A 14,054-nucleotide genomic window follows, 5' to 3' on the forward strand; every position below is an offset into this window, starting at 1 on the left:
CAGGTTTTGCGATGTGTTAATCTCAGAGACTAAGAATCGATTTCGAGCCTATTGGCTCAATTCCAAAATCAAAATTTAATATATTTAATAATTTGGACTATATGTAATGTCGCGTGCTAATAGTATCTTCTTTGTCTTTAACTTTTTCGCATTAATTACATGTTTTTTTTGTTTGTCTGTTTAATCGTTTGCGTTCTGGTAAAAGTCAGAAAGTCTAACATTTTTTTGGAGGAATTCCACAAAAGTAGAAGCTTTCTGTATCAGGAAAACCTGAAGTTTTCCGAAAATGTTCTCATCCAACATTTACCAATAGGCAAATTCGATGAAAATCACCAGCCTCCACGCGCAATAGAAAGCGAAGAGCTGAAAACTATGTAGAATTGAAGATAAATTTGTCAAATAAAAAATGTTTTCTTTGAATTATCGCATATTCACGGTGGTAATGTTTCCAAGATATTCATGTAACATTCTGTATATACTACAACATTCAAAACCGCGCATTAAAGGCGCAAAACGTTTTCGAAAGCATATTAAACCCCTTAAGTGTGAAATGAGATCTCGGACCGCATATGAATTATAACAACGAGTGCTAAATTGCGGTTATGACAATTTAAGGGGCCATAAAAAATGGTCGAGTGGAAATGATGCTTGCAATCTCACGCCAGGTTTCTGCCGGATAATCCGGTGACATGGTTACATTTTGTCGCTGTTTAACATGTCTCATCGTTCTTGCTGTTTTCGAGTAATTCCGCTAATTTGCAGCAACATAGTTTGCTAGATTCTCAAGAATGAGCTTTGCCTAACCGTAAAACAGCATACCTATACAAATGGTTGTAAGAATCTAGATAAGCCGTTTCCAATTAGCTTAGTAAAATGCCAAAGAATTCTTAACGTCCATAGAAGGCAAAGCTCACATCTACTTGGGATTATCAGATTTTTTTGGTGAAAGTTTATTGTTGGGGGCAGGAAAAAAATTGGCCAATTTTCACCGTGAAAGCAATATCTATAAATCTCCCATCTGCATCAAACCGTTTGATATGCGTGCTATCAAGTCGATTTGTTGGAGCCCCCCCGCTTTTGGCTCTGATTGGAACAAATAGCCTCCAGCAGGAGGCCGTTTTGGGCACGGTAGTCTATAGTAGCCCCATTTAGCCCCTCCGATTCTGTTATTAATTGCTCAATTACAACTATTGCACTGCCGCTGTTTTTTTCATTATCTCCCGACTTGAGTAAATCATTGTGTAAGTTATTGTGTGTCTGATGTTGGCATGGTATTGAATTTGCAGCGGTATCAGATTGAAAAGTTTCTTTTGTAGGGCGATTTTTTAGCTGGCATAATCGGTATAACACATACGGTCAATAGCGACAAATGTTATAAAAATTCACTTCTGATAAGAGCTAAAACGTTTCGCAGCAGGAGTTGATGGGTTTTTGTCACCATTATCCACCCTGGCATAGTTAATTATTATTGCTATTAAAAAGACGTTTATCCAAAACAATTTGTTCCATTTCAAAATTGTTTCAGCTAACTATTTGCTAGCAATATCAATCGTTTAGAAGTCCAACATAGTCGAAGGTAGCCCAAGAACTATAAAGTTCAGTATTCAAGAAGCCAAACAGGAAAAATACCTATTAAACGAGTTAGTTTAAAAATGCAGGATGTATTATAAAGCATAATCACCTGATAATAATGGTAACGGAACATTTTCCGCTCAAAAGAAAACAGTCTCAACCCACTTTTCTATAGAAAAAATGTCTTGGTCCGCTGGTATCAATGCAAAGGCAATTTATGTCGTTGCATTTGTCCCTACGGACAAGTACGAACAGTTTTGGTTATTCTTGATTTAAAATCAAATAACTTTTTATGATTGTGAGTTTTTGAAAGAAGCTTAGGTAAACATGAATCCTGAAAAATTATTAAATAAGAACAACTTCTTCAGAAATTAAAAAAAAATCCGAATTTCAGAATTGGTATGCAGTTCTGCTCATTTATAAAAAGGAAAAAACTTTCAGGGAACGTTCATAAGCTAAAACAGATCAAGGATAATTCAATACATCGTATGTTAGGTTTACAAATGATAAAAATTAAATATTCAATAAAAGTACAATACAGTAAGTCTTGTTAGATATTTGCAAAATGTATCAACAATTTTTCAGGGTCTTTGTGTACGTATATCTTTAAATGAGCTTATTTATTTTTCCAATATTTATGGTTACCAAAGCTTTATTAAAACAAATAACAATTCATTTTTAAGCAAGGAAAAGTAAAAGGTGACACTGTGCCACGCTTATCGGACGACTAGTAAATTTTATACTGTTATGGATCAAAAACCTCCAGAATAATTTTTTGGTATCCGTAATCAATTCAGTTTTTGATTCGATTAAACATTAGCTCTTGGTAAAATCTGTAACATTAAATTTTTCTATTTCATTTAAATTTATTATTTATTTATTATTTATTTAACAATTCAACAAAGTAAAAGCGGTAAATATCATAGTATACTACCACATATTTTTACAATAAATTAATTGTCAAACGTTTATTATCAAGCGTTTTAGGCTTTCCCAAAATCGATTTTTCAGTAATCGCTGTATGGCACTTAAATAATATATTTCTTTCGTTGCTTCTACCCAGCCTTATTTAAGATGCTCCATTAGTAGGGAATTATTCTCTAATGTACCAATTGTACCACAAGTCGTGTTTCAGAAAAAAAATTGAATAAATTTTTGGCCATATGAATGATCTAATTTATTTGATCAACATATTTCTGGCTCTGAGAAAGATTTGACTCGATTTTCATTCTAAGATGTGCTTATTATCACAGGTAAAGGCACAATAATTAGCATTATCGGTTCAACTTTCTGGTTTCCGCCATATTTTTTCATTTGTGCCATATTATATGATTCAGGAGAAGAACCGCCGCCGACTAAAAAACTATTTTCTTGTTAGTCATGCATCTAGAATAAATCTTGGTTTTTCTGCACATATTGAAGGAAGAGAGTAAATTGCAAAATATATCATATAGTAGTATACGTTAGAAAATAATTAAAACAACATTTAGAAGAAAAATTTGCAGAAAATTAGTCACAATAACAAAACAAAATAGCTCAAAAGATCAAATAAATTAACACTCCATTTTCATATTAAAATAACATCAAATCTGCCTCAAAGAAAAAAAACCGTATCATCCATAAATAATGCTCCACACCATCCAATACGTCAAATTGAATAACAGCGGATTTTTCACAACTTTTATACCATTTCACGCGGCTTTTGTCCAAATTTTAAATCTGACATGTTCTCACAATCTGAAAAAAGGTGCCCGTTAAATATTCCGGGAGTTGAAAAAGAAGCCTCTTGAAGATGTTTAACACCTGTTGGTTCTTTGGCTTTGCCACAAGATTTATTTCGCTTTTATTATTTCATCTTTCATATAAATGGCTAAAATATGATGTGGGAGACTCTATTAAGACGTGACAAAGCACTCTGAAGCCATTAACATATCTATGGCTTGCTTGAATTCCTTTTCTTAAAACGTGATATGAAAAAGTATTTAGTTTTACAGTTCGAAACTGCTTTTAGCTACTTGAATATTGCAACTTATTTATGATGATTTGAAATATGTTTTCTTTGAAAAATGAAAAAAAAAAACAGTCAATAAAGAGAAGGATATTTAGGTAAGTAAGTCTGATTACCGCCTTTACATAACATCACAATGGTCTGTGCCAGAGTATCTTTGTAACTAGTTTTGATTTTAAAACATGTCTAGTCCTTATTTGGAGTTTTTGCAAAATAATTCTCGAAATTTCAGACATTTTTTATTATTTCATTCATTATGGCATTTAAATGGTGCTGGACTTAAAATTACCCCTTTGTATTATTACGGTCGAGACTTTATTACTTATTTTCACTAAATGGTTATCAATTGATTTTTGTCTTCAAATATGTTATGAATATATTTCTTTTATAGTTTTAGGGTCTTAATTATTCTCATTTGTTGATGGAGTTGAACGATGCCAATAAAGCATATAATGCGATTTTCTTAAATGTGGATTTGTTTGGTCTAAAGCCTTGTTGTTTTTCACATATTCTTCACTTTGCTAGTTCTTCACAACAAAAATCATAATTTTCGTTTTGCAAACTTAATGTGGCTTGTTTTTTAATTTGCTTAAAGTTTATTTTGGTATTTTGTGTTAATTTTTCATAGTTCATTTCAAGTTTCATAAATGTTACTTAGACTGTCAGTACGAATCCTTTCGCTAGTTTGGAATGTTTCAAAATAATTTTCTATGGCGATTGTATGTTTGACATCTAAAACATGAAAACAAGAATTGCCGAATTTGGGTAAACAAATTTTATCAACATTTTACAATTTTTATGTACTCGTGTTCGTACAATTTTTAACACTTTTACTTAAATTTAAATTAAAACTATCAAGACAGGTTATTCTTTTAAACATAGGCAATACGCTTCATTTGCAACTTTGGGAAAACTGCTTAAATTTCTATAATTCTTCTGCTGATCTAACTTTTTCGTAATTGTTATACCTATTTATTTTTGGGATATTCCCTAACGATATACATTTTACACGTTCATCGTTGTTTTTAATTTTATTTATTACATATGTGTTGCATAGTTGGCGAATTATTCCATTAAAGACATTAACTAAATTTTCAAATTGTGGACAAACCATATTTAATTTTAGGGACTAAAATGTCTTGGTAAAAAATTATACATCTGATAACGGTATCAAAATCGTAACGTCCGTCACGAAGGAATAAGTAAATTAACGAATATGCAAATTGACCGCGTAATGGAACTATTATTTGATATATTATCATCAACTGCATAATGAAAATTCAACAGGAATTAACTGTGACTTTTTAATACTAGTCTTTTTCTGCTTATTTCTGATGCAAGGTGTGTTAATTGAGAGTTTACTGTTTTCCTTTCATTTCGTCTCTTATTCATCGCGCACTCAACTGAAAATAATTTAAAACTGCTGCGAGGCATGCAAGAATATTTATTTTAATAAAAAATGTGTTTTACTGCTTGAAATATTTACAGGGGATCACGTTACGCGGAATTCTAAGGACGTCATTATCATGCAATGATATTGGGTACTATTCAAAGCATTAAGTTGTACATGAGCATGAAAAACAATGCATTCCATTTGATGCCTTGAAAGCGAATTCGTTTTACATTTACTAAATGGTATGCGACTTCTTCGCATTTTCTATTTATACATTTTGTTTGGGTTGATTTTTTTGGTTCACTGCATAAAACAAAATTTCATGTTTATCGCCGCATGAGGTATTCACGCCCAAATGCGGCTTAACACGAATCAAAACATAAATCCGGGCTTAAGAACATGAGAAAACAGTGCTCTTCCTCACGAAATCTCATAAAAATCAGCAAGCATTCCTTTTGCACCGTGAAACATTATTATAGCGCCATTGCAATGAGCTATTTAGTAAAGTATAGATATCTTTGCCTTTCCTATCTAAGAAAATGACTCGGCAAGCTAACGAGACTGAATTTATTGAAAAAATGTTATAACAGGATATACCACATATTCTATATAACTGTTACAATGCCCCGTATCACCATTACTATGTAACTTGCTGAATAAAACAGGTTAACACTATTTTGTCCACCAGATCGCCGATCATCTGCTATCTGAAATGGTCACAGCATTGAACCAGAATATTCATTAGGCATTAGCATAGGATAAGCACTGGCCGTCCGACGTACCGGATTTATGTCTATTAGTTCCGTGGAACACACGAGCAACTCGTTCGGATATTCTATTTATGAAATTTATTGGAATGTACCGGCATTCCGGTACGCCCATACAGTTCCACTGCTAAAGGATTTTAACCCATTGAGTTTGTTTTATATGATCGAATTTAAACCGTTCTACCTATTTCTTCTTGGTTGGAGTCTTGTTTTCAACAGTTCTTGCGTTATATTTTCTCTAGATACTTGGCTGTTTCAGGGGTAATTACCTTGTAATGTTTATTTTCCTTTTTAGTTTTATAAATAATAATGAAACCAGTGTGCACCGTCTAAAAGAATAATTACTGACTCAGAAAATTGGTACTTACTGAATTTACTACTCGCTTTATTGTCACTACTTTCTGCTTATTTCGGATAAAAATTATTATCTGAGTGACCGTTTACCTCTTAGTGTTGTTTGATGGATTTATACCTATTTCAGGCCGTGTGTATCTAAAAATGGAAGCATTAATTAATGTTTATGTTAACCAATAAATCACCGATTTGACCTTAAAATGGAAAACATTCAGTGGAGCGTAAGTGGCTCATGGGGCCCCATGTGGGGTGGATAATAAAGACACCAGGGGGGACTAACTTCGACTACCAAGATTCATCAATAAAAAATATGGGGAAATATTTTTCGGTTTATTGTAGTTGCTTACCGTGTACTGCGTCTCGGGATAATAAAACAAGAAATGAAAACGCGGAATTGTTCTTACAGTGCGGTAATTTGCTAATTATTTATGGTCAAGGTATGTAAATTTTTATATAAATTATCTATTATGAAACTGGCTAGTTGCATAAATCCCAAATTATTTTAAGCAACATTGGTTGTGAATTTCAATTGCCCAAGATGCGCTTTTTGTTTACAAAAGAGAATGAAACTGAAAATTTGCCCTATGTAGTTGAGAAGAATTGAATATCTGCTAATTAAATGTTTTAATAGAGTTTTTAAAACAATAATTTTTATTACAGGAGTTTCATAAGAGATTTGCTGAACTATACTTCATAACTTCAGTTCACAGTATTAGGTCTCATTTGCTACATATTAAAGTGATATAGGTATCGCAACCTTAAAAGCTCCAGATCCAGGAAAATATTTACGAGATCACTAAATAATATCCTAAGATTGGTGTTAGTGCTTGTTTTTATTAAATTTCAATAGAACGTAGAATATCTGCGTCTATCGTGTCGAAAATTTTACAAAGACCTAAGGAAGGTAAACTTTATGCAGGTTCGACATTGTTATACATTTTGCATTCTCAAAAGCAATGTCTAAAAAATTCTTTAACTCTTAACCATTTTACATGTTGATTGACGCCCATTTTGATTAATTCTTCATTAATTCTTTAATTGATCCATTGAATGCAGGTGGAAAATATCCATTTTTTAGTACCTACGTAAATTCAGGTTTTATAAATATTACTTGGATACTGGATCAGGATTGCGATTAATTTATTTTGCTTATTGAATTTCTTACCAATATATCCAGTAGATATTTAAAGAATTAAATTTTTCAAATTTATCTTTTGCTACCGATTTTATTAAGGCTATTCTATTTTTATTATGGCTTATGAAGCTGTATGTGTATTCGTACATTTTTATTAAAATTTTGTTAATTTCTGTTTGTATATTTTGATAATTTTTTGGTTGTTTCCAGCTTTTTTAATATTATGCGTTATCCAAATCTTCGAATTTCATGTGCCCATTTCTAATATAGATACGAATTTTATATAAATTCTGTGTTCTTTATTATTATGTATTTCAGTCTTTTTATTTGTGTGAGTTTCAGTAAATGCATTCGCATATTGCTGTCAATAAATAGGCGTGAAAATGACGATAGAAGTTTTTCCATCTGATGTTGGAATAAAATCGAAACACAAAATTTGCAATTAAAGGATCTGTATGGAAGTTGTATTTTGACTGCCTGTGAAGTCAAGAATTCCGAATGGTTTCAAACAGTTCAATTTCAATCAGATTTTTGGTGTAGTTGATTCACTGTTACAACGCCAATACCAAACGAATTCATTTGCCCAAGGTTGTTTCCAAGAGCCAAATTTGCTCATACTTTGGAACCAGTAAATTATGTAATTTACAGCCGAAATTGCCGTTAAAATATTCATACTTTAGCTAACTGGCCGATTATTGCAACCTATATATAAAAGTTTTAAAGGATTTTACTTTCTTATTAGCATCTGAACGGTTTTTATTCGTTTCGTCGATGAACAAAAATTGATTCTGTCAAAGGTATCTTGTTAAGGGCTTAATTTTTAATGAAATGTTAATAAGCTGGTCCGAAAATCATTGACTTTCGTTGTGTTAAGCCGCTTATTTTCATTGGTGGGAACCGGAAGCCGTTATTTGTCTCAAGATTTCGGTTGTAAGATCTGATCAGATTTTCTCATCGAACATGGTTAATCGATGAGGCAAACTGATAAACATATCGACATGTGGCTGAAATGCTCATGGAAAAAACCATGCAAAACCCATCAGGAATTTGGTCAGATAAACATACCATATCCGTACAATAAACAACAAATAAAAAAGTTTGATGAACACAAGATTAGACTTACAATAACAATACTGGAGGTTTGTTAATAAGGAGCTGTAGATGGGGCGCGTTTTTCTGCAACGATTGATTTTGCGTTTAAGCTTATTTGCTTGAATTTGCAAATATCATACAAAAATTAGCCACTTTTATTTTTGAGGATACAAAATTTCTATTAAAATGTTGGCTATCTGAAACCTATGAGTACTGATATTTTTCTCTCGTATGTAAGAACGATTACGTGTTTATGATTGTTCTACAGGGTGCCCCGGGTAAAAAACATAACAAGTTTCTATAAAAAAATTTCAGAGGCCCCCCCTACGGAAATACAGGCCTCTAAAGGAGCCACTTTAACCTTAAACTAAACAAAATATGCTCTTGATTCATATCGATAAACAGAACGATTTTTGAGGAAAAAATATTTTTATTGAATACGAATTTGGTATTGGTAAACGTTCCTAAAATTATTTACGGAAAGTATTATTTCACCTACTCAAAAAGTACGATAATGCAAGTACAGACATGTTTTTATTACCCGTCTCTCTTAAACGACGATCCACTCTTCAAAATTTTCTATCCGGTACTCTTCAAAATCGTTCCGCGTAAAGCCTTTCTTTATAGGAACTTGTTATGTTTTTTTAACGTCTGTACAAATCCCAGTGCATGCCCACATATTCTGGGGCACCCTGTATATTTGTAAAAATAATACACTAAATGCCAAATTTCATATTTTTGCAAAAAAGAATCTGCAGGCATTAACATTACAACTTAAGTGTGTCTGGTCTCAATTAACTGGTTTCAAAAATAAGATGGTCTTGGAACTCAAAAACTTTACAAGTTATAAATGATTTTTTGCTGAGGCATCTTTCTCATTTTTTCTTGTTCTATAATTTACTATAATATTTCCATACTATGTATATCTTCCTATATATCATCATATTTCCCTGTGTTAAAAAAAATAATTTTTCAGCTCCTGAAAAGGCGGAGAAATATCTGTTTGAAGCAGAAGTCATGACAGGTTTCTGAGATCGCTTTCCTAGTAAAGACGAAACGAAAGTTAAAAAATAAACATTTAATGATGTTTTTATATCTCTTTTTCTGATTTGGAAGCATTTCCATTTACTTGGGAAACTACTATTTCTGGTACCATTAGGTGTGTTTCTCAATGAAAGCGGATTAGAAACAATGTTCTAAAATTGTAAGCTCAAAAGCGGTAAACGATAATGTAGTCAATTATTTAATTTGTAATAGTTCGGGAACCACAGGAGATATAGGAAAACCGTCCAATTATATGCAAAGCTATCATTTCAAGTGGGAAATATTCAAGTCCATAGTAGTTTACTGGACTTTTCTCGACGCTTAAAACTTAAGTATTCTGATCCTGCTTTCCATCATCCATTAAAAAGAATTGATCATAGCGTTTTGGAATATTTTTCTTCCTGGCGTTTCCTAAGGAGAGAATTTATACTTCTTATTTAGATCGTTGTTATGTTATTTAGAACATAGTTTTCTGTGTTACAAATTTTCCATATCTTGCTCCTGGTTTTGCCTTTTTTTATATGTTTATTTCATATGCTGGCCGGCAGCGTTTCTTATTAAGTATATATTTCTACAATATCTACCAAACTGAGAATTTTTTACACTTCAAAGACCTGTTAAAAGTATGCAAATGAAGTGAATTTAACGTGCCTGCAGAACTGAACGGTTCATGGATGTTCTCTCTGATATTTCGATAAACAATTTGATTAAAGATCTTCAAGTCACATCATGAATTTTCTAGATTCATTTCAGCATGTCCACCTGCAACTACAAAAGCAACACATACCCGTACGTAGCCAACAAAAGAGCTCATCGATAAATTTCGCTGATGACCCGTTCAACACTCGTCTTCACATAAGAATATTCGGCACAATAGGCGATTGTTGAGTCGGTTTTCTGCCTTTGAGCACCCATCATTAGCATTGTCATCGTCAAGTGAAGGCGGTGGTTCTTTTTCAAGTGACATGTCGATATCATTAACAATGTCATGGACCATACCGGTTCCTCTTTTTTTTTGGTTTTGTTTTTGCTCGGTGTTGTCGATGGTCGATTATGGATGTTTCTGTTGTAGATTAGAGAGTTCATTAGAACTATTACCAGATTGTTCGTTTCAAGTTTAAGATCAATTATGATTTTGGTGGAACAGAGCCTTCTTTGTGTAGAATGGTTTACTTTTTCAAATTTGCCGGTGGATTGTTAGTAGGGGGTTCCGAATTGGCATTATTATCTTTAAGGCGTTAGTCGGGATTAGTAGGAGAATATGGAAACATATTCGGTGTTGCTCCATTTTCAGCTTTGCCATTAAAGCATCTTTTAACAAACTTTAATGGTCATTTGACAACTTAATAGTATACCTGGCTTACAAATAATAAATTGGAAAACTTGCTTCCACTTACATAATTTTCCTATTTGGTAAAAATTACGACTGCAGACATAAATGTGGCGACAAAAATCACAGCTTTGCAGTACATTTGTGGTTAGATTTTTTATATGCTCAACGTTTTAAATGCATAAAAATTGTCGCTTCCATGAGCAAAGCACAGAATTCGCTGGGTTTTTATTTCATACAAGCGAATTGATTCTTGTGAGAAAGCTAACGTGAAACTGAAGGAAAAAATTTAAGAGGCAGATTCTTAACGGCTTTTCGTGGATTTCAAAATTCCGAAGAAAGTTCGCATCATGCTATTGTTTGAAAAAGGGCTGGAACTTGCTGAATCAGACAACTTTCGTCTAAAGGTCAATTTTACAGATAAGTTCCAAACACTCTTGTAAACAATGAAAACTGATGTTGTGAAGTAAGGTTCTAAAATTAAATTGCTCAGTTCTGTAATAATCAGGGCAGTTTTGTGATAAAACTCGTGTAGTGCAAGCAGCAATTTATGTTACTACGTCACGAGCTCAGTCAACAAAAGGAATTTTGGAATCAAGAATCTGTTCTATCAGCAAATTGTCAAATACGTCGCGTGTAAATAAGATTAAGTAAATTTTTGCAAAATTTCCTATATGGTTTTTGCAATTATTTCAGCTTTTGTGAGTAGCAGAAGTATCAATTAAGTAAATGTTGAAATTTTGAGAAATTATTGCACACTGGAAAGCGATAATCGCATTTAGAAATAATTTGTTACATTATTAACCTGTTTATAAATAAAAGTAGCATTTACACCTGCTTTTCATAATAATTAGATACGTATCTCAATGTTAACTTCATTAGGTATGAAATAACGAACTAATTATAAAATAAATTAGCATATCTTCCGTAGTGTGGATAGATCTAAGTTACGGCTAAAACAGTAATTAAAAAGTTCGAAAACCACACTAAATAAAATTCTATTAAAATTATATTTCCATATATAAAAAAGCAAACCCGAATGTAACCTTGCAATCAATCAGTAGTAGCTTTGAGTACTCGTTTGGAGAGTTCTAAAGATCTCAGCAGGGAGGCACACTTAGCCGCTAGCGACGCATAAAATATGGCAGTAAGTTCTCCCGTTTTTAATAGTTTGGCCACATCTCGAAAGAAGTTTTATGAGGAATCAAAAAGGACCGCGGTTGTTTCATCACCTCCACAGTGGGGGCACGCATAAATTTTGACTGAAGTCAGCTGAAGTAATGGAGTCATGATATGTTTCAGTTCGATTAATTATTTTTTATTTGTTCTGCCGGGTAGTTGTTTGTTATACCGCATTGATTTGAAATTATTAGTAAATGGAGTTGGTCTTGAATAGGCAATCTAGTCACTTAATGAGACCAAACTTTTTGCAAAACCAGCTATTACCTAATGGTTGAATTGATAAAAGTTTCACCGTTTTAGTTTTTTGCTTCTTGCGACTTTGCAGTCGTGTTAATATTGTTGATACTAACAGATGTGTTTGAAATTAGAGCCATATTAAGAAAAGCCTATATTAATTTTTTTTGAAATTATCTACTTAGATAGTGTGAGGACAACAAAATGTTTTAGGCTCGTCAAAAGTTTCATCGTCTGAAAATCATTTTTTTTTTGCTTAAGAACCGTTAGTTTCCAATGACTTAATGCTTAACTGCATAGGAAGTTTTGGTTCTGGAAAACTTCTGCCCAACCAACGCCCATGCTTATTAATCATTTCTCAACTAAATCTCGACATTCGAGCCTCCACGACTACCATAAAGCAGTAGCAGCAAGGTACCTTTCATGTCAACTACACAGTTTCATCTTTTTAACTTCTCACTTTCTGCCTAAAGCCACCTTATTAATATTATTTTTATTATATTATTTAGTGTATCTTTTATGCAGTAAAATTAGAAAACATCTAGCAAAATATATTTAATAAACATTAGGCAAAGGCACGTTTCAAACATAAAATTCGGGTTTTTAAATATACGTTAGACCCATATATCATGTTGTCTCCTTTGATGAAATAGTGTGTATGAAAGTACCATTAGTTCAATTTATTTATCTACTTTGGTTAACAAAAATACAGGTTAGTTCAAACCTAAGTGTTATTGAGTAGTAAAATGAGTATTTGAAGTAAAATAAACAGAATCATAATACATACTAGCCATAACAAGGACTTTCGGTCGGAAAACGGTCACTTTTTTACTGACGGCATTTTTTATGATAAATTTTGCTCAGAATTCTTATTGTTCATATACAGTGTTCATATTAAAATTTGTAATAGTTGACTCCCACATTAAAATTAAAACTCCAAAAAAATGACTGCTGATTCAATCGTTTGATTAAAACACTAACTTTTACGAAAGTCAACGTTTTTCTGGACTAATAAAAGACTAAAGTTCACTTCCAAAAATCACAATATATATTTTCAAGTTAGTGACTGGCAGCTTATCCGTCAAGGTTGTGTATACTTAAAATTTGTGTGGTTTAAGTCGGTATATAGAGAAATAAAATGTAACATTCTATCCAGATATCTAGAACAGTCGTGTCTAAACCCTTTCATGCGTGGTAAATCTGAGCACACTGAAACAACATTTTGAAGTCACTCACCATTAGCGCTAACACCGTTATTATCTTGCACATTAGTTCTGTTTAAGAGATTGTAAGAAGTAATTTTTTTCAATCAATATAGGAATTTATTTATACGATTTTTGCGAACATTCTACGACGAACGGGCTTGGCGATTGATTTCCTTTATGCTTCTGAACGCTTCTACTCGTTATTTCTTGAGGAAGCTTTCAGCTTTCTTTAGCAAATCTTCAGTACTTATATTTTTATAGAGTCCCAAACAGAATCTTTCAAAACGCACGTTTAAACAGAAAGTTTAATCTCATGCCCAAGTTCCATTATAAAAATTGAATTAAAATTGGGAACAAAAATGTTTCCAAAAATTAAATTATAAATGGTTCTATAGATGAACACACAGCGACCCTGTAAACGCTTTGCCATATTCAAGCTTCTTTTTTTATTTAGTTTACTGTTTTGTTTATAATAAAGAAAAACTTTTAACTGCTCTGCTCTACTGGATTTTAATGTATTTCAATTCAAATTATTGCCAATTCTCATTGTACTATCCCAAAAACTGTAAAAAAAACCAAAAGCATTTCTAGGTAGATATATTGCAGTATTACTAGAAACTTTTTCAAAAGAAGCGAGGTACTTAAGTCATTTTGTAATTTTGCTTCATAATTAAAGCAATCTATAATTTTCGGCAAATATTGACCGCTAATTGTATCACTGAGTTGATGAGTAGCACA

General features: G+C 32.4%; 1 long non-coding RNA gene across 2 annotated transcripts; it reads right to left on the reverse strand.

The window, feature by feature from the left end:
• Nucleotides 1-5,526: 5,526 nt before the first annotated feature.
• LOC125503529 lies at nt 5,527-10,324 on the reverse strand. Of its 2 annotated transcripts, XR_007280948.1 has the most exons (4): nt 10,153-10,324; nt 5,925-6,232; nt 5,756-5,867; nt 5,527-5,680 (listed from the first exon to the last, which is right to left on the reverse strand). It is a non-coding gene; the product is annotated as an uncharacterized LOC125503529 (long non-coding RNA). The 2 variants fall into 2 exon arrangements; XR_007280949.1 differs by having other exon boundaries at nt 5,527-5,867.
• Nucleotides 10,325-14,054: the final 3,730 nt, after the last annotated feature.

The sequence above is a fragment of the Dendroctonus ponderosae genome, unplaced genomic scaffold (genome assembly GCF_020466585.1).
Source record: "Dendroctonus ponderosae isolate FM_Combo_2020 unplaced genomic scaffold, Dpon_F_20191213v2 Dpon_F_20191213_2, whole genome shotgun sequence".
NCBI classification, from domain to species: Eukaryota; Metazoa; Arthropoda; class Insecta; order Coleoptera; family Curculionidae; genus Dendroctonus; species Dendroctonus ponderosae.